The sequence below is a fragment of the Oncorhynchus nerka genome, linkage group LG11 (assembly GCF_034236695.1).
Source record: "Oncorhynchus nerka isolate Pitt River linkage group LG11, Oner_Uvic_2.0, whole genome shotgun sequence".
NCBI lineage: Eukaryota > Metazoa > Chordata > Actinopteri > Salmoniformes > Salmonidae > Oncorhynchus > Oncorhynchus nerka.
The window spans coordinates 29,795,954-29,801,953 of record NC_088406.1 but is presented as its reverse complement, the minus strand read 5'-3'; positions in this window follow the sequence as shown (position 1 = coordinate 29,801,953).

Here is a 6,000-nt window from a genome sequence, read left to right as displayed (position 1 = left end):
ACCACAGAGGAACTCTAGAGCTCTGTCAGAGTGACTGTCGCGTTCTTGGTCACCTCCCTGACCAAGGCCTTTCTCCCCCGATCGCTCAGTTTTGCCGGGCGGACAGCTCTAGGAAGAGTCTTGGTGGTTCCAAACGTCTTCCATTTAAGAATGACGGATGCCACTATGATCTTGGGGACCTTCAATGCTGCAGACATTTTTTGGTACCTTTCCCCAGATCTGTGCCTCGACACAATCCTGTCTCGGAGTTAAACGGACAATTTCTTTGACCTCATGGCTTGGTTTTTGCACTGACATGCACTGTCAACTGTGGGACCTTATATAGACAGGTGTGTGCCTTTCCAAGTCAAGTCCAATCAATTGAATTTACAACAGGTGTACTCCAATCAAGTTGTAGTAACATCTCAAGGATAAATCAATGGAAACAGAATGCACCTAAGCTCAATTTTGAGTCTCATAGCAAAGGGTCTAAATACTTACAGTACCAGTCAAAAGTTGACACACCTACTCATTCAAGGGGTTTATTATTTTTTTACTATTTTCTACATTGTAGAATAATAGTAAAGACATCAAAACTATGAAAGAACACATATGGAATCATGTAGTAACCAAAAGTGTTAAATCAAAATGTAATATTTTACATTCTTCAATGTAAATTTTGATACATAAGACTACATATTTACAAATAAAACATTAAAAAAAACTATGTATTTGTTCTTTAAGTGTCGAAAACAGACTTCTGGTGGCAAATTTGAACTATACCTTTGAATTGTATGCTTGTGACCATTTTGAGAAATCATGACACTTCTCAGAAAAATACTAGACACCTTAATGACTTATTTGTTGATAAGTACAACTTTAAATTCTCTAGAGCCTGTAAAGTACAAATAATACTTTTTTACTACTGTGATTGATGGGATTAAGTGGGTTTAGCCTTGTTCACACTGGCTGTTTGAAGTGACTCAAATAAAATACATTTTAAAAATAAGTTATTTTTCCTACAGTCTGAACAGCCAAGAAGCACATCAAACTGGATATTTAATGGTTTGAAATCGTTTACAGATCTGATTCCTGGAAATGTGACTTGTCTGAAAAGTCATATCTGATTTATTTTCCCTCTAGTGGGTTTGAGACTTATTTTTCAGATTGTGTTGCTTGCTAGCTACTCTGTTGACAGTTTGTAAACGATTAACAAGCTACCACGTTTTTGTCAAACAGATTAGTGAACATGCTAGAAAGCGAAACAGCTACCTAGCTAGCTAGTTGACTGCTGTGGCTAGCCAAAAATGACTTGTTTTGAAAGTTGGATTATCTTATCTTGAGGCTTGAAGTGTTCTTAAACTGATTTTGAACACTCAAAGCTACTGGGAAACTTCCATGGCAAGCACTGTTGTCACCTTGAAAAGCAAGAACACCACCACCGCTGCACACACCCGCCATTACCATGACAACTAGCTTAGCCATGTCAGCAAATGACTAGTCTACACACACACAAATCTGGTCACTTGTAACTTGCTGTTGGACAGTCAGTATTCCAATACGGATTTGAAAAACAAAACTAATTTGAGCATTAAGGCCTCCTGTGTGAACAAAACTTGAATGTCACTCTTGTTTACCTGTCCCTAGTCAGTCAGATGGAACATAAACTGGCGTTGTTAATAGAAGCATGGTGACACAGACAGTCTTGTGACACTCTGTCCTAGCTTTAGATGCTGGAGGACAGGAGCAGATGACGGACAGATAAGACTGACAGTAACACTGACAGCGGGCGTGCTGCCAGACAGACAGTGGTGCCTGGCAGAAATCCCACCCACATGCCACGCAAAATGGCCAGAGAGTCTCAGTGAATGAAGCGAGACAAGCGTCCCTGAGAGTACTGCAGGGGTAAACAACCCTGAGATCTGCAATCAGACCATGGATAAAACCACACACACACGCAGCCTTCGCAGTTATGGTTTATTATGCACACAGCCTACCAATTCCCCCCTGACCCTGTCCACCTATAGCAGCCAGCAACTGTAGAGCTGCTCAATAACACAAACAACAATGTTTGGCCACAACCGCAGTTTAGGAGAAAATGGCAGTCTACCAGACTTTAAATCATCCAGGACAACTGATCTTTGTTGGTTGTCAGGGAGATGAATTACTCCTCTTGCCATAAAACCATAACTTAGGTTAGGGGTTCTTAAACTTTTCCAGCCTGGGACCCAAATAAGAAATCCTGTGTTTTCTTCACACCAAAGCTTATGAAAACATGCAACTATATGTACATATCAGTACATTTTATTGCCCTTATGCCTAAAACAAATGAATTATTAGACAAATGACACCCATATAAATACCTATTCATGTTTATTTTTCCCCATTACAAACACTCTTACATATCTGTCTAGGTTGGAACTGTTGCTGTTAAAATACATAAAATAATTTTCATCCTGCAATTGGGAATAAACTAATTGATTACAACACACAGATGTATAACAGAACACACACAGGCTCAGTTTGATAGTAAAACCATAAGTAACTGTAGATGAAAACTTGACTGTATTGTACAAAGTATTGTTGAAAAAAAGGTCTAGGCTGAAACTGTTGCTGTTAAAATACAATTTAAAATAATAATAATTATGAACTGGAAAAAAAACTGACTGATTACATCACACAGATGTAGACAAGTATATATATATATATATATATATATATATATATATATATATATACACACACACACACATACATATACAGTATATACACACACACTCCTAGCGTGTAGCTGGTTGAAGTTTTCAACAAGCATGTCTGTTCTGGGCTTAGTTTTTGACAGTGCAACCCTGAGGTCATGCTTAGCAGAGTCTGTTACTGTACTTTAAAGTTTTTTTTTTAAGTATGCCATTGTTGAAAACCCTGACTCATATAGGTACAGGTATGTGGTGCCAAACTGGATAAGAACATCTACTGCATTCGCAGTCAGACAGGAGACCGCAACAATGAACTGCATCTTGCGTCAATCGGTTTATTCCAGAATAAAAACTTGTATTTAAAAAGTAACAGTTCCAATCTAGACTGTTTTCAACAATAATTTATACAGTAAAATGTACAGACGGCCTGAAATGTTCAACTTCATCTGTAGTTACTTAGGGTTATACTATCAGTAGTTAGCTAGCTAGCTATTCGTTGTATGCAACGGGACTTTTTGAAAAATAAACGCACACCTCTGAGACATAGTACTGTACTCCCTTATTTCTGCGTATCACCACCTGTTATAAAATGACAACAATGCCTTGCTAGCTGACTTACTTTTCCACTGTCGAAGCATTGTTTCCTGAAGCATTCTGCCCTGTTCTGAAATAACTCCATGGGTTTACCGTCATGCTGTGGATGTTTGGTCAGGACGTGTCGTTTTAATTGGTTCGTTTTGTGAGACTCATTACTAAGCACTTCCCTGCACAAAACATTTTGTGGGCGCTCCTCATATTAAACCAAGATAGAGAAACTAATCGCTGTATTTGCGTTTCATGACAATTGAGCTCAGTCAGAACTTGTGGCTACCTTGAGTCCATTTGGTGATGGCGAGTGGGAACGATCAAAGTGGCTGACAGCGCATCATCTACTTCTGAACGAAAGCAATGCAGCGTGTGGGTCTTGGAGTGATCTTCAATGAAACGGCAGGAAAAATATCTGGTAAAGCACACGGGCATCTCCTCCCACTCGCGCAGCTGCCAAACTGAGCAGAGGCACCGCTGCTAAGCAGAGTGCGCACTGCACAGAGAGCGCAGTTGCTCTTGGCCAAATTAATTCCAGTAATTAAACACTTAGTCTGACACGCCGCGACCCATACTATTTCGTTTAACATCTCTTGAAGCAATGGTCTTAAAACGTTGGACTATAAACTTTAAATAGGATTTTAGCGAATGTAGTTTAAGGCTGTATCACATCCGGCCGTGATTGGGAGTCCCATAGGAACTGTACCCAGTTCCCTGGGTACAGTTCGTCGTCCGGGTTAGCCCGGAGTAGGCCGTCATTGTAAATAAGAATTTGTTATTAACAGACTTGCCCATCTAAATAAAACAAATAATTAGGTATGCCAGGTTTTCCTTGAATCAGTGAAAATAACCATTCCACTTGTCCCGCACAGCTTCCCTTTTTATCCATAATGAAATTGGTAATTACAACTGTGAGCAGTCATCCTTACTGCAGAACTTCGGGTAGAAAGAGAGGAAATCAAATTTGGACACCCATCTCTAAAGAGTGCCCACGCACACGAAAAATAAGCTTATTCTTTTCATTATTCTCCCCCATGTACCCAGTTCCCTACTTCATTTAGCTTTGGTGTTTAAGGGGGAAACACCTGAATCACTGCAGTGCCCCTCACTGTGGGCGAGTGAGTGGTGTGTAAAGCTAGATCCTTCTCCAGGTAGAATACACCCCTTCTTCCTTGCATCCCACACAACCCAGAGAGAAACGTTCCTCTGGGCTCAAACACTTCAGCATTGAGTCTCCATCTCTCACCCGCGTCGGGAGGAGCGAGGTATACAAAACAAAATACCCAAATTGGCCACAGGGGGGCGACTTGTGGAGTGGCAAGTAGCCTAGAGGTTAAGAGCATAGGGCCAGTAACCGAACTGGTTTGCAAAATATCATAATGGGTGGACTGCATGCATGTACCATATGGTGAAATTAGATATGAGGTAGGTCTCTGGCTGAACTGGCTCTTATTATTTTCAAGGAAAACTTCTTAAAAAAAAGGTCCAATGCAGCCGTTCTCAATATCAAATTATTTCTGGTTAACAATTTAGTACCTCATTGTGATAGTTTTCAATTAAAATACAAACAAAAAAAGCTTTTTGGGAAAGAGACATTTCTAAAGCAATAATTATGTTAGGACCATCTGGGAGTGGTCTGAGTGGGGAGGGGAAAACTGAATATAAGCTGTTATTGGCAGAAAGGTTTGGAACCCTTTCTTATTGGTCTATTAACTCATGTACCACCTGGTGATGTAACCAGGCAGGCATTTCTCCATCCCACCAAAACAGTCAGAGATGTCAGATTTTTTCAAACAGCTCTTACACTAAAATGGCATTCTAATTATTTTCACAGTATTATTCCAACCTCAGTGTGTAAATATATATATATATATATATATATATATATATATATATATATATATATAAATAAAACAAGAAAATCACATTTGTCTGCACAGGGCAATTAAAGTCACAGTTGAATCAAATTCAGAATAATAGGCACTTAAATGATAGTGTTGCTGTGTAAATATCTGAGAAGGCAAGAGAATACATCTCAATTGGATCTATTTGTTTGCACCCATAAATCAGTTGGCCAGAGATAAACAGTGTACTGCTCAAAACAATAATGTCTAGAGCCAGCCAGGTTGAACTGCGTGCACACATCCTCCTCCAACAGACTGACCTGGTTTCCAGCTCTCTTGTAAACAGCCCACAGTTTCTCAGTCAGTTGCATAAGAGAACAGAGTGTGAGAGAGCAGCCCATTAAGAATGACACAGTGAGCTCCTCTCATCAACACCATGGCAGTTACGTGCATCAACAATCATCGGAGTTCTTCATTCGTGGCCAGTTGTGTCTCGGACAGAATACAGAGAGAACGGAGATAACTACACTATAAGCTTTTAAATCAGTCAATCCCCTCAACATATAATGGTAGTGCTCTGGGCCTAGTTTTCCAAAGTTATCAGATAGGACTAAATGCAAATAAATAGAATGAATAGAACAGACAAATCATTGAGTTGAATATAAATGCAACATGTAAAGTGCTGGTCCCATGTTTCATGAACTGAAATAAAAGATCCCAGAAATGTTACATATGCACAAAAAAACATCTCTCAAATGTTGTGCACATATTTGTTTATATCCCTGTTAGTGAGCATTTGATCCTTTGTCAAGATAATCCATCCACCTGACAGGTGTGGCATATCAAGAAGCTGATTAAACAGCATGAACATTACACAGGTGCACCTTGTGCCTGGG